Source organism: Macrobrachium rosenbergii, chromosome 24, assembly GCF_040412425.1.
Source record: "Macrobrachium rosenbergii isolate ZJJX-2024 chromosome 24, ASM4041242v1, whole genome shotgun sequence".
Classification (NCBI taxonomy): domain Eukaryota; kingdom Metazoa; phylum Arthropoda; class Malacostraca; order Decapoda; family Palaemonidae; genus Macrobrachium; species Macrobrachium rosenbergii.
In genome coordinates this window covers 17,616,223-17,642,878 of record NC_089764.1, presented here as the reverse complement: position 1 = coordinate 17,642,878, position 26,656 = coordinate 17,616,223, and the positions used below count along the sequence as shown (strand labels likewise).

The 26,656-nt window shown below is 44.3% G+C and overlaps 1 protein-coding gene across 2 annotated transcripts in view; it reads left to right on the top strand.

Moving 5' to 3' along the window:
- LOC136851896 (oocyte zinc finger protein XlCOF6-like) overlaps window positions 1-26,656 on the top strand; it is a 69,979-nt gene that overhangs the window by 7,151 nt on the left and 36,172 nt on the right. For both annotated transcript variants that reach the window (XR_010856993.1, XM_067126235.1), the window contains exon 2: window positions 3,737-3,788. The gene's annotated coding sequence lies outside the window, so the exon portion shown is untranslated. The remainder of the gene's footprint in view (window positions 1-3,736; window positions 3,789-26,656) is intronic.

The window sequence follows — 26,656 nt, the reverse complement described above, 5'->3', positions numbered from 1 at the left end:
TGCAATTCTACAGTCTGCTTTCTGGAAGGGTAAGTTCATATTCACGTCACACTATTTAAAAGAAATAGAAACAGTGTTTGAAAACTGCAGTACCCTGGGACTTTTTTGAGTGGGTGGCATGGTATTGGGGAAAGAAGCATAGGAAGCATTCCTTTTTATCTTTGATCTCTTCACCTTGAGGCAGGGCGTCGAGTCATTAGGAGCCTGGGGGTACTCTGTACCCAGAGTGCCCACCAGTTTTCAGTGGATGGGTGGTGGTTTTTTAATTTCAGTGTAGGTGACAGCGTTGTCTGGTTATTGTTTTTTGGTACTGCACCCAGGGCAAGGGCACCTGTTCTTTATGCTTTGCAAGCCATCGGAATTGTCCTTTGCTCCAAAGCTCCCACTTGAAAGTAGAGGTACCTTGCGGCTATTCCTCCACATCGCTACAGGTCAAGATGAGCACCAACCATAAGGAAACAACAAGCATGGTATCAGTGCTAGCAATTGTCTGTTTCATATTCATTTTCATGACTGAATGTTTTGGAGTAGAATATGTCCATGTATCCCACCTCCTTTCAGTGTGGGGTTCAGCTATGTAATACTTGGTAAGTTACTTAATCTCTTTGCCTTGAGGTAGGGTGTCAAGTCATTGGGGAGCCTGGGGGTACTCTGTACCCAGAGTGCCCACCAGTTTTCAGTGGATGGGTGGTGGTTTTTAAATTTCAGTGTAGGTGACAGCGTTGTCTGGTTATTGTTTTTTTGGTACTGCACCCAGGGCAAGGGCACCTGTTCTTTATGCTTTGTGAGCCATCGGAATTGTCCTTCACTCCAAAGTTCCCACTTAAAAGTAGAGGTGCCTCGCGGCTATTCCGCCACATCACTACAGGTCAAGATGAGCACCAACCAGAGGGAGTAATTAGCTGCAGTAGCTCTCTTACCAGGTAAGGAAACAACAAGCATTGTATCAATGCTAGCTGTCTATTTCATATTCATTTTCATGACTGAATGTTTTGGAGTATATGTCCATGTATCCCACCTCCTTTCAGTGTGGGGCTCAGCTATGTAATTACTTGGTAAGTTACTTGTATGAAAATGTTATTTTCATGATGAAATTAAGTTTCATATATACTTACCAAGTAATTACAGATTGGAGCCCTCCTCCCATCTCATGGACATAACAGCACAAATGAAATGTCTTCTGCTTAGTTGTTCCTGTTGTTACACAAAAACAATAGAAGAGCCCGTGATTTTTAAAATTTAAGCTGCTGTGGGCTAGTAGGGCTTGGTAATTATATGTATATATGAAGCTTAATTTTATCATGAAATAACAATTTTAGTATTTTGGGGAGCATGAAGGTACATATATTGTATAGGAGAGTACCTGTATATTTAATGATATTTATTTTTAGTGACTCGTTATATGGGGCTTTTGGACCCAGGTACAGGGGTCCCCTCATGCTACTTCTGTCTCATTATAGCTGGATTGGAGTGGTTTTCTCCGCAAGGCTGCTCTTCGCTGCACACGTATAAGAGCCTTGCCCCCTGAATGAATCCAATTTCTGGCTACAGTAAGATCCAGAAAGGATTCCAGGTCAGGTAAGAATGTTTTGGGTTTTATGCAAGAAACCTTTAGCTTGATTGGCTGAGTGAATTTTGGTCTAGTTGCACTATCCCCTGTCCTCTTCTCAATGTGGGAATCAGCTAACTTTAACAGTAGGTAAGATTCATCCCAAATAATATAAATTTTCATAATAAAATATATTATTTGGATACTTACCTACTCTTAAAGTAGACCCCACCCAGCCTTCCCACAGCTTGTAGGCTGTCAAGAATTCTGATAAGAGCTTAAACATTCGAAACATACCTGGTGGAGAACATGTGAACTAGGCAGTCATCCGGGCAGCCATTTGATCTTTTGTTTGAATGCCGACTCGCCTATCGGTGCAGAGATGTAAGCTAACTTTAACAGTAGGTAAGTATCCAAATAATAAATTTTATAATGAAAATTTATATTAAGTTGCTGTACATTTGAGTGCAATACTCATCTTTCAGTTGAAATTTTATTGTTGATATATTTTTATGAATTGCAGTATTTTATCTTTACCATTCTATTTTTGGACTATCAAATCCTGTTTGATATTCATTTGCTGGATCTACCTTTGCTGCAAATGCTTAACTAAATTTAATAAATTAAAGTTTTATGAACTGCAAGAAGATGCTTAGTAATGCCTTAACCACCTTTATTTTTATGTAACAGTCTGTTTGGTCTTATGTTGGTATGTTATTATTACAGTATCATTACTGGGTGCATGAAAGCACTTTTAGTTGAGGATTATAGTGATGATATCATTTATGGTTAAGAATTATAGGGCAGTCATAATTAAGTTGGACTATGAGGTGACTTCACATACTTGGCTCTTGTTATGTGATAACAGAAGGAAAACAACTGATTAGAAGCAAAAATTTAAATCCCCCATTAAAAAAAATTCAAGAACCTTATTTAAAAATTGTGCATTCTGGTCATGGTAATTTTCCCAATAGAAGACATCTTGGATTTTGCATTAACATAGTTCTTAAAGATGATCTCTCTCTCTCTCTCTCTCTCTCTCTCTCTCTCTCTCTCTCTCTCTCTCTCTCTCTCTCTCTCTCTCTCTCTCTCTCTCTCTCTCTCTCTCTCTCTCTCTCTCTCTCTCTCACTTCTATATCATCTACTTTTATTACTGAAGTAGATGAAACAGGGTGGTATTATTATATACTGATAATTGTCTACTACCCCTCTGCAGTTGCACCAAAGAAAGTCATGGGATGGCATTATGACTTCATCATTGCTTTCCCTTACAGTATGTTTATGGCTCAAACATTGAAGGTCCTCACTGCTACAGGAAATCACAGCCTTTAAAAGTAAAAAAATCTTTTAAGCTAACACATCTATATTTAGATTTGTCATACAGTATCAATTTCTTTTTCATCATTGTCTTTTCTTCCTTTGGAACCTTTTTCCTGATGTGGCAGATCAATTTTTGCAAATAACAGGACCACGGATTGCTTTACTCTGGAGAGCCAGAAGCCTTTAAAGTAGCTGGTAGATGCAATGTTAGCTTTCTGGTGAACTTAATGACTTATTATGAGGCAATCAGAGGCACTTGGGTGAATTGCTAATTAGGCAAGACATTTGAAGGTATAAAAAAGTATCTTCTGTTTCTCTTAACTGTAGAATTTTTTATGATTTCTATTGAGGTATATAGTATAGAAAATCTCATCAATTCAGATTGAAAATCTTAGAATCTCTCTGCATCTGAAAATTAATAGAAGTTGCTCATGATATTAGCTTGAAAGAACACTGGAATGGGTTGATTGCTAAGTGTTTAAAAATTTACATTTAAAGCAGCAGTTTCAAAATATTATAATATTGGAAAAGCACAGTAAAATAATCTATAGATAGTGAAGTGTAAACAAAATAAAACATAGAAATGATTATGAAAAAAAATGTTGAACCTAGTATCTATAATTAAGACCATTTCAGGGCACCATGTTGCCCATACACCTCAGCCCCCCCTAAAAGAGATAATGACTGTGCTTGTGTGGGTGGATCACCCAGTTTCTGGTAGGAAAGAGTTGCATTATTTTTGTGTAGAGGACAGCGTCTCTACAGTTTGGAATCATCAGTTCTTTCTTTTTTTATTCTTCATCAAGAATTTCCTTTATTTTATTTCCTTTCATTCCTTGTATTGTATTTGGATTTTCTTTCCCCTAGATTTGTACAACTAGAGGTGGAAAACTGCCAATAAACTACTAATGACAATCAGGTAAGGACACTTAGGATGGTTCACGCTAATGAAAAATCTTTAAGCACTAGCTTTCTTTTATTCATAATGGAGAGCTAGTGTTTCATTTTTTGGATTGCGTTTACTTTTTAAGTACTGTACTAGTTAATTTTGTGTCGTTAAGTGACAGCTTGTTACCAAATGTTAGCCTAGTTCGTATTTTCTTCATAGTTAGCTTATGTTTTGATCACTGCCAACATTAAGTTTTATATGTTTTAGTATTAGCTTGTTTTGAGTCATTAGGTTTTTGAATAAGTTTTATCTATCGTTTACTTATCACTGTGTTTTGATTCCTTAAAATGGAAGGGTAGTCTATTGTTTCCTTTCATATTCTTTGAAATAAATATTACATTACTGTAGTAATAAAATCATAGTGTTCTGTAGCTTTTTAGTACCAAATTTACCTGAATCTTTACTCAAGCTCTGTACAGTATAAATACTATATATCTTGTTTGGAATATTTGATTCCAAAAAAGGGATTTTGACAAAGGAAAAATCTATTTCTGGAGAGGGGACCGTGTCACCCGGTGAAAAAGTCCATTCAGCACTTATTTCTAGGTAATTCCGTTGCTAGATACCAGAGAAAGCTAATTGAAACGCTGGAGTTACTACCCCAGAGCGAGCTCCATTAGATGGAGTCGTGTATGGAAAAAGGGTGAACTATATAAACACGGAACCTTATCCTATAGAGATCCCAAAGTCAAAAGTCCCACCGAGAGGTGCCGTTACAAACCCATGCACCACTCGCGGATTGTACACAAATCACCGCTAGCCGCATTCCATGAAAGCACCACCCCACTAGAATGATGTTTACTATGGGGAGACAACACACGATAGGGGTGGGTCACGGGTGACACGGTCCCCTCTCCAGAAATAGATTTTCCTTTGTCAAAATCCCTTTTCTGGATCGGGTCCCGTGTCAGCCGGTGAAAAATTAACAGAGAAATAAATATCATTCTTATACTGTAAGAGATAACAAAATGTAAGGGGAACAGAAGACCAAAGGTCCACCGAACAATTTAATTGCTAGCAATAATAACAAGTAATGTACAGTTGGAACTGGTGGGAGCTTAAAATTAACATGACAATGTAAAAATATACTTAAACAAATTAATTATACAAAACTGTAAACATTATAACATAAATGTGTCACTTGGACAAAAATACAGATAACACGGTCAGGGGACAAGATCAAGGCATGCCTGACTGAAATGACTGTAAGGGGATAACTGAGGCAGTGGAGGAAGAATTGACTAGGAATCAGAAAGGGTTCTAGAGGGAGGGACAACGTTCCCTGCCGCAACTGTTGAGAATTTAAGGGCTTCTAAAGATTTCAAATAGTGCCGTTTGAAAACTAAGGGTGACTTCCAACCAGTGTACTTGGTAAGATCCGTGAAATTCATGTAATGGAAGTAGTTAATGGAGGTGGCCACAGCCCTAATATCATGAACTCTTGGGACTGAGTCAGGATTAGCCTGTTTGATGAAGTATAGGATCTGTTGTCTAATAGCAGGCATAGAGATATTACCCCCTTCTCTGATAAAAGAGGACCAGATGAGATGTGAGAGGACCTGTCTAAATAAGCCCTCAATGTATGAACTGGACATAGGGACAGGTCTTGAGGAGGGAGAATTTTCCAAGGCGACCACCAATTTTGCGGATCTTCATTTTGGCTAGGAATTTAGGGTGAGGAATCAGCAAAACCTCCCTGATGGAAGGAAGTCAACATGGTTGGTTTCCTAGAGAGTGCAGACAGCTCTGAAATTCTAGCACCCGAAGCTAGGCTGACTAAGAACAACGTTTTTTCTCAACAAGGAAAGGTAGGAACAAGACTGATTGTCGATACCTGAAGCTAATTTCAACACATCATTCAAAAAACCAGGAAACCGTATGTGGACGGATTACTGGTCTCAGCCGTGCACAGGCCTTAGGGATGGAAGAAAAGTAAGGATCTGTGAGGTCATTTTGAAACCGCACAAAAATACTTTCCGTAAAGCCGATTTGACTGTAGTAACAGTACTGGAGGCTAAACCCTTCTCAAACAGTGACCTAAAAAAGGAGATTGCCAAATTTGTGGTCATTACTGTAGCATCAGATTCCTTCAAAAAGAGTGCTAGCTTCTTAACTGCTGAGTCGTACTGCCGTAGAGTAGAGACCCGCTTATCTGATTCCAAGAACATGGTATTAATAGGATCAACATTAGCATCCCTCTGAGCCGTAAATTTCATAAAGTCCACAAAGCCAGGGCATTTTGAATTTTTGAGGAAGCTGACACAGCCTGAGTTTGTACTACCTGTGTCAGTTTTGGACTGGGGATTTGGATGTGGCGAAGTTTCAGTTCCAGCAGAAGTGGAAACCAGCTGCTCTTTGGCCAGTAGGGAGCCACTAGAGCTACTTGACCCTTGAATGTCCTGAGTTTGTGAAGGACCTTTAACAACAAGTTTACCGGAGGGAACAGATAAATCTTCTTCCACCTGTTCCAATCCAATGACATTGCGTCCGTGGAGAGAGCTTGAGGGTCCAGGTTGGGAGCCACATAATGAGGGAGTTTGTTGTTGAGCTTGGTTGCAAACAAATCTACCTCCAGGCCCGGAACTTGGTCACAGATCCAATTGAAGGAGTCCCTGTCTAGGGACCACTCCGACTCGAGGGGAGCTGTCCTCGATAGAGAATCCGCCACGACATTCCGGACCCCTGCAAGATGAGTGGCAGACAGATGCCACTTGTTCTTGCACGCCAGGGAGAAAAGTGCAATCATTACCTGGTTGATCCGGCTGGATTTTGAACCCCCTGTTTATGCAGTGGACTATTGTGGCGCTGTCCAGAACCAGCCTTATATGAATCTTCTTGGGAGGAAGGAGCTTCTTTAAGGTAAGGAAGACCGCCATGGCCTCCAGAACGTTTATATGGAACTGGCGGAACATGGTGGACCAAGTCCCCTGCACTTCTTGGTGTTGAGAATATCCTCCCCACCCGCTTAGGGAGGCGTCTGTGTGGATAACCAATGCCGGAGGAGGAAACTGAAGGGAACTGACTTGGACAAGCTCTTGACAGTTGACCAAGGCCGGAGTCTCTTCTTCAAGATGGGAGGAATCAGAGACACCTTGTCTCTGAGCCTGATATTTGCTCGACTTCGCCATACTCTGTTTATATCTTTCAGTTTTGTCTTCAGCAACAGATCTGTCACTGAAGCGAACTGAAGGGAGCCCAAGACTCTTTCTTGGGCCCGTCGAGAGGCTCGTTTGGACTTGAGAAACTGCCTGGTTGCTCTGGCTATCTCTTTCCTCTTGGTTGGTGGAAGAGAGAGCCTGTGAGAATTCAGATCCCACTGGATTCCTAGCCATTGAAAACAACTGCTCGGAACCAAGCGGGACTTCTCCCTGTTTACACGGAAGCCCAGAGATTCCAGAAAGCTGACCACAACGGTTGTAACCCTCCGGCATTCCTCGACGCTGGATGCCCAGATGATCCAGTCGTCTAGATACGCGGCCAGCGCTATCCCTTGAGACCGGAGTTGTTGCGCGACCGTTTCTGTCAACTTGGTGAAAATCCTTGGGGCTACGTTGAGGCGAAAGGCATCACCTTGAAAGAGTATGCCCGCCTTCCGAGCCTGAACCCCAGAAAGGGGGAGAACCTTCTTGCAACCAGGACGTGATAATAGGCGTCGGAAAGATCTAAAAGAGGTGGTTACGGCTCCACGGGGGCAGTAGGGTCCGAACTTGGGAGACTGTAAGCATCCGAAACTTGTCGCAACGAATGTATTAATTCTGACGGGACAAGTCCAGAATTACTCTCCGCTTGTCGGAACCCTTCTTGGGAACACTGAAGAGCCTGCCTTGGAACTTCAGTGCCCTCACTTTTCTGATGGCCTGTTTCTGTAATAGATCCTTCACAAAGTCCTCGAGATCCTTGGTCGGGTGTCTGGTAAAACCTGACTGGTGGAGGGGGACCGTCGATCCAACTCCACCCTAGGCCCTTGAAACTATACTCTGAGCCCAGGGACAGAAGGTCCACCGGGCCCGAAAATGGTACAGCCTCCCGCCCACTGGAGGTATGTCATTGGTCCGGTGTTTGCTTCCTTCCTCTGGAGCCTCGACTTCCTCTGTTCCTGGGAGAGGAGCGGGGGGCTCCCCTTCCTCTAAAATAGCCTCGGGGCCTGTTGCCTCTGGTTGACTGCCCAGAGCGAAATTTCCCCTGGCTTTCATATGAAGCATTGAAAGCCGGGGAGGAGACGTAGGAGGGGGCAGCAAGAGACTGATGTGCCGGCTGAACCAGAACATACTGAGGCGGAGGCTGGGAGGAAGAGGTTGATGGTTGGTCATGTAAGGGAACTTGGACAGCCTGGACAAAAGACTGAGCCGGGAGGCGTTTGAATCGCTTAAGTTTCTTGCCGGACTTTGGGGAAGGTCCGGCAAGATCTGACTGCTTCCGTTTATAGGGCAGACCCCAACGAGAACGGAGACTCTGATTGACCCTAGCCGCCTCAGATAAGACTGCGTCAACTTCTTCTTGGGGGAAAAGATTAGCTCCCCAGATAGAACTCTTCAGAAGCTTATTTGGTTCATGTCGAACTGTGGCTGCCGAAAAGATATGCTTCCGGCAGGCCAGCCGAGCTGTTATAAAGTCAAACAGGTCTTGTTGAAAACTCGCCAAGAGAGATTTCATCAAGACCTGGAACAAAGAATCTTCCCTGTAAACCAAAGTTGCTTCTGCCAAAGTCAGGGAGTTCAAGGACCTGGCGAGCCTATCCTGACTTTCAGCTTCCGCCTTCAGAAGCGACTCCGGGATCTTAGGGAGCTGCTCACTGAACAGGTCAGAAGTGCAGTCTGGGTCAAGACGAGACACCGTGAACGTATTTGGGGCTCCCTTCCAGAACTCGGTGCCTCCGGGAAAGACGAGAGATGTTGGGTCCGTCTCCCGGAGATGAGGAAGAGGTTTACCTTCTAAGCAAGCCTGACTAGTCAGAGAGGCCACTTTCGAAGTACAAGGAGGAAGGAGAATATCACCTAAAGTGAACATAGTGAACACTCCCTTGGCTGGTGTGAGCCTAGTGTTCTCCGCTTGCCACTCCGTAAAGCGTCCTCATCAAAGACGACTGGGCTTGGTCCCTAGGATAGATAACGGTCTCCTTAGGGACTTTGTCAGACCTATTCCAAACCTCCTCCTTCAGCCTGGCAAAACCTGTGAAGGGAGATGTCAGGTCCGGAGGATGGAATTCCAGTTCCTCCAGTCTCCTTGTGCCCAAACCCTCTATGGTAAGAGTACCTTCGTGCTCGGGAGCATAAAGGGCAAGACGCCAAGGATTCCCCAGGTCGAAGGGAGGGAGAGTGGAGGGGTCAGGAACAGAATGGGATTTTGAGCGAGGTCCGCTATCGGCAAGTCCTTGGATTAATTCCTGCTGTGAGTCTACCTTTTCCGAAAGAGATTGTACCGAATCGGAAAGACCAGAAAGCTTGTTGTCGACTCTCGCGTCGATCCTCTCAAGAAGAAGCTCGACGAAAGAGTCCGTATCGAAGGTAGGAGGAGGAGGGGGAACCACCTTCCGCGACTGTGACCCTGCTTGCTTCCCGGAGGGGGAGGCCGTACTCGTTGACGGAACGGGGCTTGCCGCCCGTGCCGCCGCCGAGGGAACCTCAGATCGACCTGCTAGAGTTGTTAAAGTCTTTTTCTTTACAGACTTTACCTTAGGGACGGCAGATCTAGAACCGTCCGTAAGGTATGAGGATTTAGTGAAACCTTTGAAGGAGGAAACGGTAGAAGAAGGAGAGCTAAACAGGGAAGAACCTGCCTCACTTACCCCCTTACCTGCTTGATGCTCCGGGACAATGTTCGGAGATTCAAGGCTGAGGTCAAGATCTTCGGAAACACCTCCGCTCAAGGCCGAACCGTCTGGAGAGGGCTGGGTCAACTCCCGAATCCCGGCAATTAACGGAGCAGCAACATCGTCGGCGACCGATGCTGTGATCCAGGCGCCAGGAAAAAGGACATTGCAGATGTCCTTCGAGAGTATGTAGGGGTTGCCAGCCCCTACGTTGCGTCTGAAGCCGCTGACCCAGACTTTAAGGGCCTGGAGCGAAGCATCGCGAGACTTGCGGTCAGCCTGCCGGAAGAATAACATTATTGCGGTTTACCGAAGGGGAGAAAATAGGTAATTCATATAAAATACAGTTTGGCTAAAAAGGAAAGATGCATGACAAACCTACCGAATCATCGATAGATTGCTCGTAAAGAGCGTAGCAAACATCACATCCGTCAGGGTGCCAAACTATGAGATCCCCTATGTGGACCGCACACCCGAGTGGGATCTACAAACTTCGTGGCCGCTGGCCTGATGCAGGCTGCGGAGCACCCTGTTCTTGGCAGCGCACCACCTGTAAAAGTATGAGATTATGAGTACACCGTGTAAGGTGCGGAGTAGTGTGCGGAGCAACACGTTAGTATAATAGAACCGTGAAACCTGATGGAATGACCTGGAAGGAAACCGGACTAAAATAAAACCTCATACATAAATTACATAATAAAACATAACAAACACACCGGAACTAGCCGAGTAACATGCCTTAAAGTATGTGACGGATACAAAACATAATGGGAAGGTTAAAACTGTCCGAGTAGGCGCATTCCGGCAACGAGAGAATCAAATTCTGAGACTAGCGATAACGGTGGTATGTGACGGTAAACACTAGAACGCCGGAGCGGGAAGGAAGGAATGCGCCGGATAACAGTATAGCGGACAGTAGTTAGCTAAAAGAAGGGAAACGTCAAAGGCCCGGACACGAAGACAGTCAGGTGGAAAACACTAACTGGCTCTAGAGTACATCCAAACCGGAGTGCCGTCTAATAAGAAGACAGGCCGGAGGAAAAGAGGCCTGACGCAAGGAAGGGAGGGATGAACAGACCAGGAGGAAGAACCGTAAAAAAGCCACCAGAGAGTGGGATCGCACACTCAGGGCGCTCCGGGCCCTCATGTCCACTCGCTGGCTGAGATAGCTACCCAGCGAGCGCGAGAGAAACAGGAGAGGGGGAGGAACAACCTCCATGGTCAGAAGGAGGGGGGGCAAAGAAGGCCAAAAGATGGTGGACGGAGAGGGGAAGCACCCTGCCACCAACAGCCCCTAGAGGGGTAAAGCCTGGTAAGGTCAGAGACCGTACCATGGGCAGGCCAAACAATGCAGAGGAAGGGGACACAGGCTATAGGCTAAAAGGATAGAAATGCTCCCAAGCCTTGATAAGTTAACTAGATTGAAAACGAATCAAGGGGAGAGGGAGCATTTGGGTGGGGGGAGTGGTAAGGGTGTGTCGACATAACCAGAAGCTGGAAACTAACCTTAAGAAATGACAGAACTAGGGTAGGCTACGCGACATCCCTCGCTATTCCAGCTTAACCAAGAGGCTTATTAGCCTACGCGAAAAGCCGAAACAGGGAGAGGGAAAACGTAAGATGAAAAGACCCCAGCCAAAACTTAAGGAGAGTGCCATACTGGAAAAACGCACACAAAACACAATGATGGTCATGCGTACGAATACGTATGATCGACCCCCCCCTTTTTCATAGAAAAAGGGGGGGGCTATAGCCTAACGCCCATGATAAACTAGGATGGGGGAAAACTAAAGCTAACAACCAACCCATGATAAATGGATAAATAACTAATAGTAGACGTATATAAGAGGAGGACCAGACCCAACCCGATGTGGACGTGAAGGGAAATGGCCGCCCTCCGACGAAAGAAATATCCATAATAATCAACATATATCAAATGCATCCGAACACAAGGGTAAAAATTAAACAAATAATCTTAACAGTACCAATGAAAATAAAATTCCCAGAAGCTAAGAGAAGTGAAGGGCAAAAATAAGGCATGTTATGGAATTGATAAGAGGCGAATAGGCCCGAGGGGGTAGCCCGTAGCCTAAACGACAGCCCTCACTTCCCGAAGCAAAGGTTCACAGAATAAAATAAATCAATCAAAATCACTTAAATTAGGCATCACAAATAGGAAATACATCCTAAACATGAAGAGGAACAGTGAAAAAGATTGAAAAACAAGGCGACCCAAGACCGCGAACCTTCCCAGGGAGGTCACGTGAGGCCGCGAGAGGAGATCGAGACGGGTGTTATAAATCCCCTTAATTACTAAACTAAAGGGAAATACGGAGCCTCAATCGCCTCAAACAACAACCAAACACTGGTACTCAACTTTGATGGAGAAAGACCTTGTGAGGATGCCATAACGATGCAAAAAAGCACAAAATAAAGAGCACAACAAAATCACGTGTGACCAAAGGTGCATGCTGAAATGGAATGAGGCTAGCAGTGATTTGTGTACAATCCGCGAGTGGTGCATGGGTTTGTAACGGCACCTCTCGGTGGGACTTTTGACTTTGGGATCTCTATAGGATAAGGTTCCGTGTTTATATAGTTCACCCTTTTCCATACACGACTCCATCTAATGGAGCTCGCTCTGGGGGTAGTAACTCCAGCGTTTCATTTAGCTTTCTCTGGTATCTAGCAACGGAATTACCTAGAAATAAGTGCTGAATGGACTTTTTCACCGGCTGACACGGGACCCGATCCAGAAAAGACTTTAATAAATTCCCAGGTCCACTCGTCCATGACACCACATACAGAGTACCATTGCTTGGCATATAAGAAAAGGGATACATACATGCACACATTCAAAAAGATTTTGATGGAAAGTTTATTACGTGTGGTTACATTACTCATGGATTCATCATCTGTGGTAATACCTTTTGATGTTTGTAAGTCATGATCCCTGACAATAGTTTTCAAGAGCTCTTATGGACACATCATTCCTTTGCAAACAGTGTGAGACATTCAGTGGCTCTGCCTTCCACTGAAATAGTATTTTTATATAAGTAACTTACCCAGTAATTACATAGCTATTAGTTTCACTCATTTGGAAGCTTAAAATTTTGAAATTCATGGGTCATGCTAGTTTGTTTTGGGGTAGAGGACTTGCCCTGCCCACTTTTAGGGGAAAGAAAGGAACAACTTAGCAAAGAGCTTCAATTTGTTTCTGCCAGCGGATGGTTGAAGTCCAGTGGTTGGCAGTTTTAATTTTGGAATTCATACTTTCCTGGTTGTTTTTCATCAGCAAATGGTGAAGTATTCTTCTATTGGTAGCCTTTCAGCATATTTAGTTAGCGATAGGCGTTCTTTATTGAGACCTTATCAACGAATCACAACTTTTTTCCCGAATTTGACTCTACTTGATTTTCACGATGTCTGACTCAAGTGTTTCTAGCTTTAGGTATTGCAGCAAAGGCTGCAATACTCGTCTGACAGAAGAATCTTATGACTTGCATACGATGTGCATAGTGTAGGGGGCAAGCGTGCTCTGTTGATCTGAGATGTCAAGAGTGTGCAGATTGGGACTTGAAAAAGTGGAAGCTTTAGAATCTCACTTAAAGAAACTGGCTAGGGACAAGAAAAGAAGGCAACTGCTAGGGAGAATAGTAAGTCATTAGCTAGTCTGGAATAGTCTGTTGATAAATCAGATTCTAATGTTCCTGTGTTTTCTGTGACCCCCCTCGAACTGTTCCGTCCTCTCCTTTATCCGGCTCCCATGCTTCCGAACCCAACCTCATGGCTAGCCTCGAGTGTAAAATTGGTAGAAGATTTGAGTTAATAGTAGAATTTGTTGCCCAGTTAGTGTCTTCTGTGAAAGTCCTAATGAACAAGAAAAGTGGTTCAGAGTGCCCAGTGCTAGTGAAATGTTGGTGGAGGAGGTGGCTGCTAGTCCTGCCGATTCTCCTAGGCGAAGATCCCTGGCATACTCCCCAGAACCTGGGAGAAATCAAACTGGAGGTCCGTGGGTTCTGCCCATGAGCAGTCGCCCCCTCGGTTCAACTTGTTGACATATCCCAGGTTGCAACAAAGAGCCATTGGAAAGGTCTGTCAGTGGATGTGCATTGCATGTTGTTGAGTTCAGAGGAGTTAAGTCCCAGGCATCAATGGTGCCTTGCGGACAAGTCACCCTGTTTGAAAAGGCATGCGGTGGATGTGTCGCACTCTTCTCCAGTGCCTTGTAAGAAGAATAAGGATCCTGCACGCCCCTCATGTAGTCACTGGGAAAGCCCGGAGCATTTTTCTTTGGATAACCTTGCAGCAGGGAATCTGCTTTCACCGCCGAGGTGCCAAGCTTCCCGCAGGCACCCTTCATCTTCTAGAATGACTTCTTCTGAGGAGTGTCATCAAGAGCCAGAGCTCCCAGCAGTGTCGGAGCTTCCTTTTGAAGTCAGGCACCCAGTAGCATCAGAGCGTCCGGTAGAGCCCGAGCGCCCAGCAGCTCCCATTCGTAAGGTAGCACACAAGCTCCCAGTAGAGGATGTGCGCCCATTAGCACCCAAACTCCCAGGTGCACCGTCGTATTCTGTAGTGCCTGAACACCTTAAGATGTCTCTGCTTCCTGTAGCACCTGAACTTCCATTGGTTTCAGAGCTCCCATACCTCGACCTTCACAGCGTACTTCTTCGATTGTCACTCCTACATCTTCGCCTTCGTTGGGAGTTTCGTCATTCAGCTCCCTGTACATTTGGCTACACAGGTGATTCCTTGTAACCAGGCTCCTGCATCTGGTATTCAGGTGCCTGCAACTGTATCAGACCCCATTCAGAGTAAGCTGTATAGTATTTTGAGCCTACTCAAGAAGGCTCCATCAGCTCCTCAGGCTCCAGCAGAGTTGTTGTTGTCGCCTGTTTCCTCTGACAAAGAAGATGCAATGGACCAGGGCACCCCTTCTACAGCTTATGCCTCTTTGTTAAGATTTCTGCTGGCTACTTTTCCTAGTTTCTGTTCTCCAGCAGTACTGTCCTCGCCTGCATCTGCCTTTTTAATGGAGTCTCAGAATTTTGGATCCTCGAGATTACCTAAGTTGATACAGGCAGTCCCCAGTTATTGGTGGAGGTTCTGTTCTAACGGTGTGATGATAACTGAAAATTGGCGATTTTCGGTGCATTTTCGCCAATCTTTGGCGCCAAAAAGTGCCGAAAATCGCCAACTTTCGGTTATTGGCGCCTCTGTTAGGTATGTATCAGCACCAATACCCAATTATCGGCGCTGATAAGCGGAAATTGGCAATTTTTGGCGCCAAAAATTGCTGATTTTCTTTGCTAGACAAGCGCCGTAAAACTGGATCACCGATAACTGGAGACTGCTTGTACTCTCTTCTTCAGCGAAGAAGGCTTTGAGCAAAGTAGAAGGATGGCTCACAGAGAAGAGGGACCAGGGTAAATCTCCCTTCAGCTTTCCTCCTTCCAGACTTTCTCGAGGGAGATACCATTTTTATGCCACAGGGGAAGCTCTTTCCCTGGGAGTTTCTGCTTCCTCCCAGGGGGACTTCTCCAGGCTGATAGATTCGGCCCGAAGGTCAGCATTCACTTCAGCGAAAATCATGTTCTGTGCGTTGGAGTTAGCTCAGTTTTTAAAGAATGTGTTTAAGGTGTTTGAAGTGATGGGCTTTTTAGACTGGTCTGTAATTGCTCTGGCTTACAAGATCAGATTGCACGGTGTTGCCACAGAATTCTTCCACTGCCTGGCTGGGAGTCCTTTCCTGTATTGATAAGGGGATCAGAGATAGTTCCCATGAATTGGCTGCCCTTTATGGTATGGGATTACTAAAGAAGAGAGAGCTTTGGTGCTCATTTACATCTAAGGGAGTGACTCCCTCACAAAGATAGTCTCTTCTATTCTCTCCCTTGGATTGTCTTCATCTTTGCCCATAAGCTACGTTTCTGGGTATAGCCTCCGATCTTCAGAAGAAGAGTATGCAAGATCTTCTATCTCAGTCTTCTAGATGTGCAAAGGGGAAAACTGCTTTTGGTTCCAGATCAGCAACACCACTTCAGATGCATCCCTTTCGAAGTGGCAGGCAAAGGACACACTAGATCAAGATCTAGCTTCCGTTTTGCACCACGCGCCATTAAGAAGTCCACCTCTAGATCTTCCTCTAGGAAGTGAGGACAGTGCCCTCCGTACGCACGTAAAAGTAAGACTCCTTCTCTTTTGGGAGAGTTGGGAGAAGAAGGGAACAGAACCCTGGATAGTCCTGAGGAAGGGTTATACCATACCCTTCTTGCAGAAGCCTCCTTTAGTCAGCACGCCTGTCGCATTGACAGATTCTTGCCAGGCATCATAACTTGATGTTGCATCAAGTTACGTGCCATAAGCACCGTTGATGGCACTAACAACAAGAATAGGCCTCAAGTTAATGGTGATTATGGCCGTTAAAGAACTCATAACGGTGAAAAATTGACTTATGGTGGAAATCAACTTACAGCATGGAGCTGAAACGGATTCCCCTGCCTTAAGTCGAGGACGCACTGTATTAGATGTCAGCTCCCAGAATGTTTTTGTCCAAAAGACAAAATTCAAACTGGAAACAAACCAGACAGTCTTAGCATCCATTCGCCAGGGAGACTGGATGGTGTCCATAGATATGCCTATCCACCCGGATTCGAGAAAGTACCTCAGGTTTGTTTTCAAAGGCAAGGTATCCCAGTTACGTGCCCTGTGTTTCGGCCTTTTGACAGCCCCCCAGGTTTTCACCAGAGTTCTTGTTCCCCCCTGGAAGTGGTTACATCTGATGGGAATCAAGATATCCCTTTACCTTGATGATTGGCTCCAACTGTCCCGATCGAGAGAACAGTGTATGGAGGACCTTCGGAGAGCCGTTTCCTATCCCAGGAGTTGGCCTTCTCATCAACGTACAGAAACCCAGCTGACTGCTTCTCAGGACATTCATTATTTAGTGATGAGGATAGACTCTCTGGGTTTTCAGGCTTTCCCATTCCCGAAGAGAACGGAGGCTTGCCTGAAGACGGTAAACAAGATATTGACTCTTGACAAATGCTCAGCCCCCAGATGGATGAGTCTTCTGGGCACCTTATTGCCCATAGATCAGTTCATTTCCCTGGGCAGGCTCCATATGAGAACTCTTCAGTTCTATCTAAGGGTCAGCTGGAACAAGAAGAATCTCCTGGATACTGTCACTGGAAATAAAGAAAGACCTGTGTTGGTGGAGTTGCGAAAAAAGACTAGCGGAAGGAAAGTCTCTCCTCCCTCTGAACCTTAACCTAGAATTCTTCTCAGATGCGTCTGATCTAGGTTGGGGAGCACTTCTAGGAAGCAAAGAAGTCTCTGGAACATGGTCCCAGGAGCAGAGATCCTGGCATATAAATGTCAAGGAATTAAAAGCGATACATCTAGGCCTTTAATTCCTTGCTTCGGAGGTGTGCAGCAAGACAGTGGCAGTCCATTCAGACAGCACGACTCCCCTGTCTCACATAAAAAAAGCAAGGGGGAACTCGCTCATTTTCTCTTTACGAGACAGCAAGGGACTTTCTTCCCTGGATGGACCGGAACAACATACAAGTAGTGACTCGTTTCATTCAAGGAAGACCCAGTGTCATGGTGGACGAATTAAGCCGCCAGAAACAAGTTCTTCCCATGGAATGGACACTAGACCCACTGGTATGCCTAGACCTTTGGAAACTGTGGGGGAAACCAGTTTTGGATCTCTTCGCTACTTCCAGAAACCATTGTCTCCCGTTGTTCTGCTCACCAATACCGGATCCTCTAGCATGGGTGACGGATGCCATGTTACAGGACTGTTTGAAAAAAGAACTCTTCAGTATGGAGAAACAAGTATTAAACAAATTCTGGTCTCACCAAAATGCCTCAATGATTTTGATAGCTCCATTTTGGCTAGCGAAGGAGTGGTTCCCAGACCTACTTGAACTGCTGTTGGATTTTCTGATGCTGCTGTCTCAAGAGCAGCAGCTACTTAGACAACTGCACTTCAGGCTGTTTCATCAAAACTTCAGTGTACTCTGACCCTGACAGGTTACAAACTGTCAGGAGATTGCCTAGAAAGAAGGGCTCTTCAATAGCGGCTTCAGAGTCTATTGCCAAGTGTAGAAGGCAATCTTCAGACAAAGTCTATCAGGCAAAGTGGGCAATCTTTAGGACATGGTGTAGAAGACACAGTGTCCTCTACTCAGACCACTAGCAGAAATAGCAGACTTTTTGCTATATTTAAGAATGGTTAGAAGTCTTTCCACTTTTACTATAAAGGGATACAGATCCCAGTTATGCTCCGTCTTCTGACAGAGAGGAACGGATTTGTCCTCAAACCAAGATTTGTCAGACCTCATCAAGTTGTTTGATACTGCCAAACAAAAGGAAATCCCTTTAGTCTCTTGGAACTTGGACTTAGTCCTCAAATGGTTATCCAGCCCCCGCTTTGAACCCATGCAGTCAGTTTCTCAAAGAGACCTGACTAGGAAGACTCTCTTCCTGGTGGCTTTGGCAACAGCGAAAAGAGCCAGCGAGATTCATTCCGTGGATAAAAAGAGTAAGCTTCTCACCAGGGAATGCAGTGTGTTCGTTTTCCCTGGGAGTCTTGGCAAAGAACGAGACACTGTTTAAACCCTGGTCCCATTCTTTTACAATTAAAAGCTTGACTGAGATATGGGTCCCGATGAAGAGGAGAGGACTCTCTGTCTTGTGAGGGCTCTTAAGCATTACTTTCACAGAACTAAGGGGATTTGTAGGACTTCAAACAGTCTTTGGTGTTCGGTGAAGAACCCTTCACACCCTCTGTAAGAATGCCCTGGCCTTCTTCCTCTGAGACCTTATATCAAAAATGCACTCCTTGGATGGAGAAGAGTCCTTTCCCTCATGCAGAGTTAAAGCTCATGAAATAAGGGCAGTCGCCACTTTGTTGGCCTTCACACGAAATTTATCTCTTGCTTCTGTCTTACAATCGACTTTTTGGAAGTGCAAGTCAGTATTCACTTCCCATTACTTGTGTGATAAAGAAACAGTCTGTGACAAATGCAGTACCTTGGGTCTGTTTTACACAGCTGGTGTGGTGTTGGGGGAGGAAACGTAGGATGCAATATTCCTTCCTATTATCTCTTCACCTTGCATAGGGTGTTGAGCCCAGGGGGAGCCTGGGAGTACTGTGTACTTGGAGTACCCTCCAGTCCTTTTTAATGGTTGGGTAGTGGTTTTTAATATTTTTTTGGTGGTATTGGTGACTGTGTATTTGTTCTGGTTGTATTTTGTGGTACTGAACCTTGGGCAGGGACAATTTGTGTTCTTTGCTAGCCTTCGGAATTGCAAAGTACCCACTGAAGTAGTAGGCGCTACATGGCTATACCGCCTCTCCTCTACATGAGAAGATGAGTGCCTACCAGAGGCAGTATCTATCTGCGCAGCTCTCTTATCAGGTAAGGAAACAACAAACATTGAATCAGTGTTAGCAAATTTTTCTATTCTCAAATTCATTACCATTCCTAATGTTTTGGGGTAGATATGTCCATGCACCCCACCACCTGTCAATGCGGGAATCAGCTATGTAATTATTGGGTAGGTTACTTACATGAAAATGACATTTTTATAATAAAATAAAGTTTTATATAAGTAACTTACCACGTAATTACATAGCTAAAGTTTCCACTCGAACGGCAGCTTAGGTGATCAGCCCGTCCCACTAATGGAATATTGGAACCACCTTGCAGACAATCCTCATTCTTTTCCTGCCATCTGTGGTGGTAAAACCTGGTGGCGGCAGCTTTATTCATTTTTTCCTGTTATTTTACTGGATTCCGATGGAGGATTCTTTAAATCAACCATCGGAATGCATATATTGTAGCCTTCAAACTGAAATCTTTCAGGATGAGTTTTTTTCTTATTTTGTTTACGTTGATTCGGAGTCATCAACAAGCCACTGGTAAATGATGCCTTTTGTATTTATAGTTTGTTTACCAGTTAGGCTTCTGGCAGCACCGATAATAGTTTTGCCTTAAAAGTAATTCTTGGATGTTACGAAATTCCGTTATAAAAGTAAATTGTTGTATGTTACGCCTTTTCATTAGGCCATAACTTTGGCAATTTTTGAATTGTTTTCCAACTATAAACTGCTAGCGAGCCACCAATAATAGTTTTGTTTTAAAAGTAATTCTTGAGTGCTACTACACTCTATTATAAAAGTAATTGGTCTATGTTAGGCCTTTTCATTAGGCCATAACCTTTGCAATTTATGAATAGTTTTACGGACTTAAACTACTAGTGAGCTGTCAATAATAGTTTTGCCTTAAAAGCAATTCTCGGATGTAAAGGCATTCCATTATAAAGTAATTGGTGTATGTTATGCCTTTTTATTAAGCATTAACTTTTGCAATTCATGAATTGTTTTCCAACCATAGGCTACTGGCGAGACGCCAATAATGGTTTTGCCTTCAAGTAATTTTTAGATGATACGACATTCCATTATTATCTTTTCATTAGGCCATAACTTTGGCAATTTATGATTTGTTCATTGGCCATAGGCTTCACACAAGCCACTGATAATTGCCTTGAAAGTAATTCTGGGGTATTTTGTAATTTTATTAGGCCTGTAACTGTTGCGTTTATGATTTATTTACCAGACCTATGCTTCCTGTAAGCCTCCAGTAAATAAATTTTTCACATAACCTTTACACCTTCCTTTGCAGAACTGAAAGTGTTAAGGCAGAAAGTAGTAAGGAGAGAATTGGGGGTTTTGTTGGCTGCTACGAGTAGATGATCTCAACAACCAAGAACCAGCTTATGCTACGAAACTGCTAGCTTGCTGGCACTGATCTCAAGTGCCAGCTTTGCCTCCAGCGCCCTCCCCATGTGCTCGGCGCCAGGGCTGGCACCCTGGAGCCAATTCTGTCCTGCTAGCCTCTTGCCACTTGCTCCTGCACCTGGCTCCCTCGCTTCCTTTCCATACCTTTGCCAACCTTGGTCAACAGATGTTAACCTTGTTATAGTGAAGTGTAGTGCAGTGGAGGAGGTGGATACTCGTCCCCCGATACTCCTAGACAGAAGGTCCCTGTCAAACTCCCCACAATTCCTGGGAGGAGGCAAACTGGAAGTCCAAGGTAGGTTGGGGGTTCTACACAGGTAGACACCCCCCCCCCCTCAGTCGAGCCTGTTGCGGTCCCAGGTATCAGCAGACAGCCACTGAAAGGCATCTTGGTGGATTTGTAGTGGAGGAGGTGACTATCCGGCCCTATCAGACCTCCTAAACCAGTTGGTCCATGGGAGTCCGAAAGGGTTTTGCCCCCGTATAGTTACCCCTCAGTCAAGCCTGTTGTCCGCAGGTCTCGACGGACAGCCATTGAAAAGGCGTCCATAAAGATGTGCTTACCTTGACCACAGTGGTGCTGATGACATTTTTTCAGTTTACAGATCCCAGTGTGAACAAGGTAAGGATCCCATTGTGGACAAGAGGCTCCATTGACACTTTCAGAATCCTAGTGTGGATAGTTATGGATCCCAGTGTAGACTAATGGCACTGATGGCGCTTTTCGGATTTATCTCAGCTGTTGAAAGGATATATCTCCCAGTTTTGGTGCAGCAGTAGTTGTTGTCATAACTCTCCGAATCTGGACAGAGTCCGAGAGTGGACCAAGTCCAAGCTCCCAAGTTCTGAGCTTTCTTCTGTGTCCTAGTGTCCTAGTGCACAGTGGCCTCTGAGTGTCCAGTGTCCAAGTGCACAGTGGTCGAGTTTTACTATCCGAGCACTCAATGTCTGAGCGCCTGGTGTTCGACAGCCAGTGTCCGAGCTCCCATGTTTGCGCATCCACCTATGTCCTATGTCCACTCATCCTCCTGTCCATTTGGAGCCAGCTGTCAGTTTGGTGCCAGCTGTCAATCGTCTAACACCACACATCAGTTTTGTCCACTCCTATGCTTCGTTGGAGACCAATCAGCACCAACTTAGTAATTTGTTGGGCCTGTTACACCGTCCACTGAAAGTCTAGTGTCCGAGCGTCCAGTGTCAGAGCACCCAGTGCCAGAGGCTCGGCGCCTTGGATTATTTCTGTGGCCTGTCATGTAAGGACTCAGACAGTTGTGGTTTTAGAGTTTTTTCCACTCTTGTTTTGTATTCTCCAGAAGATCTCTGGTGCACTCTTCTACTGTGAGATTCGCACAGTTGCAGAGGACCATCGCTCCCAAACAACACTGTTCTGACACAATTTTGGAGCACTCGACACTATTTCTTATACTCGGCTCCTGACGATAAGCTGCACTACCACAGTTCCTCATTTCTCTCTCTTAGACAGTAGATGAAGGTCAAGAGGGAGACATTCCAAACAGTTCTTTCACACATTCTCCAGGATGATTGGATAGAAGCTTGGATATGCAGGGAGCATTCTTCCAGATCCCCTTCTGAACAAGTTTTTTAGTTCTGTCTTTTGGGACAGGGCTCCCTAATCTGGAATCTGTGCTTCAACCTCTCCCGATTTCTAGCTCTTCGTGCATTTGACTTCCCCTTTTTTCGAAGAAAAGGAGCTCGAAAGCTCTTGCCAGTAACCTTTACTGGGGTAGGGAAACAGTTGGACACCTCCATGTTGTTTCTTAGCCCAGGTTTCATTAGTCAGTCCTTCAGTGGTGGCTGTCCGAACATGACTTGTGCAAGGGAATTCCTCCTTCTGCTGAGCCTAGGTCTAGTCTTCTTCTCAGCACCTCAGATCTAGGTCAAAGGAGCCCACTTGAGGAACCGGGAAGATGTCCAGGACTCGGTCCCCAAGAAGAACGGAACCTTCACTTATATTTTGGAGAGCTGAAGCGTTTCTCTCACGGCTCTAGTGCTGTTCGACCCTAGACTGTGGTAGTCTATTTGGATAAGACCTCAGTCCCAACACATCTACTTAAGCAGGGAAGCTGGATCCAGCGTTCTCTCTCGACCAAACACAAGAGTTCTTCCTCTGTTGACAGGTCAATCAATTCTTCTAGTCACTTGATTTATTCAGGGAACTAATGTTCGAAGGATGTACTGGACCATCAGAAGCTTGTCCTTCCCATCGTCCCCTGAGTCGTCAGGAGCTGATTATCGTATGAAGGAAGCCAACCTTGGACCTGTTTGCCTCATCAAGGAGCCTTCAACATGATCAAGGAAGCCCGTTCTGACACATGTAATGTGAACCTGCTACAGTTGTTGGTGGACTCTTCAAGATCTTTTCCCCCAAACCATGTCTTCCCAGACAACCTAGTTCAGAGATACTACCAAGGGTGGTCCGCTCTTGCCCAGACAGGTGCCAGACTCTCCGGAGGATTGTCTTCCGAAGAGTCTTCAAGACTTGTTGCAGAGGCTATTACAAGATTCAGAAGTCACCCTCTTCCTCTTTCTCCCAGACTTAGTGGTTGTCTTCCAAAGCTGGTGTCTCGTACTTTGTCTCTTTTTTTAAAACATCTCTTAACCTGCTGCAGATTACCTCTTTGTTTCTGAGAAGATCCAGGATCTCGCTTTCCTTGAAGAGGTACCAATCTATGCTTATCTCAGGTTAAGCACAGATACCTGGATCTTTTATCATCTTCTCAGCGACCTCTCAAGTCCTTTTCACGCCCAGCTAGGAAGCAAGAGATGCGTTTTCCTTATTTTTCCTTTGATTTTAGCCAAGAATGGGGATTCATCCAAAATGTGGATCAGTTCTTTCTCCTTTAGAGCTTAACAGACATCCTTGGCTTCCAGGAGCTCCGTCCAGCTCTCAAATTCCTAACTCGCCTGGTGTCCAGCTTGCCTGACACCAGCTACAGCCTGGCACCAGTGCATGCTTCAAGCACCCAGGAGCACTCGCCAACTCTGAGGGAAAAGAGTGAGCTCTCTGTCCAAATGGAATTTTTAGGTGTTTACCCGAGTAGGACTTGATAATCAAGAGGGCCTTCTTATCCTTTGATGTGTGGTCAAGAACCTCCCCCCCCCAAAACTAAGATCGCAGTGTCCCTCATCCTAAGGAGATTGTATTTCTTAAACACTCAGATTCAGGAGAACAACTTTGCCTTCTTTTAGTGAAAGCTAAGGACATCAGAGCAGCCTCTACTTCTTTAGCTTTCAGGCACATATGCCCCTTACTTCCATTCTGCATCAACCTACTGGAAGTATAATCGTGCCCTTTACATCCCACAGGCACATAAGCCCCTTACTTCCATTCTACATCAACCTACTGGAAGTATAATCGTCCTTTGCATCTCAATATCTTAAGTGAAACCCGAACTACTAGCTCTGCTGGCGCCCAGCTCTCCTTTTACCAGCAACAGCCTGTTGCCAGCTTTAGAGCTTCCAGATCCTTCCTGAACTGCTAGCTCGCCTGGCACCCAGCTTGCCTGGCGCCAGCTACAAGTCTGGCCCCAGCTATAGAGCTGCCAGTGCCCAGAACTTCGGGCTCCCTGGTGCTCAGCTTGCCTAGCACCAGCTACAGTCTGGCGCCAACTTTAGAGCTTACAGCATCTGGGAACTCCCAGCAGCTTGGCTGGTGCCCAGTTCACCTGGCACCCAGCTTGCCTGGCGCCCAGCTACAGTCTGGCACCAGCGATATTTATACCAGTCCGCAAGCTTTCATGGCTCACCTGGTACCAACTAAATAGCGTTTAAAATTCTGCAGTACCACAGTATAGTGACTGGCATGGTATGGTATGGCAGGAGGAAGGATAGGATCTTCTCCTACTATCTTTTCACCTTCTAGCGAGGTGGATGGGTTGTGGTGTTATTTCAGTGTAGGTGAGTGTTTCTGGTTGTTTTTTATGTCGGTACTGCGCCTAGGGCAAGGGCACCTTTTAAAAGTTTTGCTAGCTATTGGATAACTCCTTAGCTGCATAACTTCCACTGATGCTCTGGTAACCATCAGAGTACTCCTTCACTACAAAGCGACCCTTGGCTTTACAGCCACACCAGTACAGGTTAAGTTGAGTTACAACCAGTTGCAGTTTTTATACTGCAGGCTCTCTTAACTGATAAAGAACAACAGGCATTGTATTCAATGCTAGCAACTTCTCTAGTTCAAATTCGTTACATGACTTAATGTTTTTGGAGTAGAATACTATGTCCATGTATCCCACCTCCTGTCAGTGTGGGATTCAACTCTGTAATTACTTGGTAAGTTCCTTATGTAAAAAATGACATTTTCATAGTAAAATAAAGTTTTTTATTTACTTACCAAGCAACTACAGTAATACCCCCGAACTTGTGCAATTCGAGTTGCGCAAATTCTTAGACACGCAAACTTTTCATTGGAACCTAACTAATTGTCTTACACGAGTTTTTCACAGACACGCGAACATTTGCGAATACTGAGAAACCCTGCAAAAGTGTTTGTTTAATTTTTTATGTATTTTATAAGTTTCCAAGCTGTTATGTGTAAACTAAATAACATTAAATAATAAAAGTAATAATTCTCTCTCTCTCTCTCTCTCTCTCTCTCTTTTACTGAGATGAGAGAATTTTTGTGGTACATGTATATGTTTATTTGTTTTGTATGATAAATAAATTTTTTCCTAATAAGTACTAATTTTCAAATAATAATAATAATAGTAATAATAATAATAATAATAAATATAACTGTAATTACAAAATTGGTATGTGATACGTATTTTAAACAAACAAATATCTTTTCCTCATCTTTTGAGAAGAAGCTCAAAGGCAAAGCTGTCAGACAAGTCACTTTAACATGACAAGAAGGGGGAGTGTTGCTGATTAGCAGGTCAAAGGTTTCTTACATAGTTTCTCTCTCTCTCTCTCTCTCTCTCTCTCTCTGTAATAATTCATAAAAAATTTCACTCTTAAGTAAGAACAACTGGTATCTCTCTCTCTCTCTCTCTCTCTCTCTCTCTCTCTCTCTCTCTCTCTCGTAGCTAGCGCAACCTATGTATTATTGTTTCTCTGTACGTCTTTACCTGTACAGTAGATAATTTTAAATTGATCTAATTTTACCTGTACTGTCTACAAACTGTAAATGTGCCATTCTAAAACATAGAGACATAGAGCATGTCAGAACAAAGAGAAAGAGACAGAATAAAGAAGTTTTTAAAAACGAGGTTGAGAAGACTTATAAAAATAGATCGGTGGAATGGGGGGGAGAGAGAAATAATATACTAATCTACACATTCTCCTATATTCTTACATCACCCATTTATTTCTTTTTTTAAGGGTAATGTATTAAGCTAACTTTTAAATGAAATTACAGTGATTTCATTTAAAAGTTAGTTTAATAGTGAATTTCCATCTTTTGTTATCTAACATATGAATAACTTTTCTCTCTCTCTCTCTCTCTCTCTCTCTCTCTCTCTCATGTTATTCTCTCTGTCTCTGTAATAATTCATAGATAATTTAACTTGATATTTCAAGTAAGGACAACCTCTCTCTCTCTCTCGTGTTACTTTTTCAGTCTCGGTAATAACTGATAAATAATTTCACTCTCTTACGTAAGGACAACCCTTATTTCTCTCTCTCTCTCTCTCTCTCTCTCTCTCTCTCTCTCTCTCTCTCTCTCTCTCTCTCTCTCTCTCTCTCATATATTTTAGTTAGCGTTCACACATTTTTACAACTTATTATTTCTCTGTACATTTTACCTGTACAGTAGATAGTTTAAATTGATCTAATTTTACCTGTGACATCTACGAAGTGTAAATGCGCTAGTGTGGCAAATATGTTCCAAAACATAGAGGCATAATAACTAAGTGTTGTTTGTTCTGACACGATATACAAACCGTCGGTCCTTTACATTAGGAATTACTTTCAGCATAGGCTGGAAACGGCCGTTGAACTTTCGAACAAGGTGGTTAGGCAGTTAACTGCCGTCCGGGAGGCTGGAGTACCGCCTGCCCGGATGTAAACATTCCAATTTGCTTTCGGCCGTCGTAGACTGCGGACGTTGTTCTCTCGCTCTCTGCCTGACTGCTCTTGAGTTTTGCATGGTGAGAACTTTCCTTTTTTCTTGTTAAGATGAATGTTGATAAGCCCTTTAAGCCCTCCTACCCCCAGCGTGTGTGTCCTGGGGTGGGAGGCAAAAAATGCAAT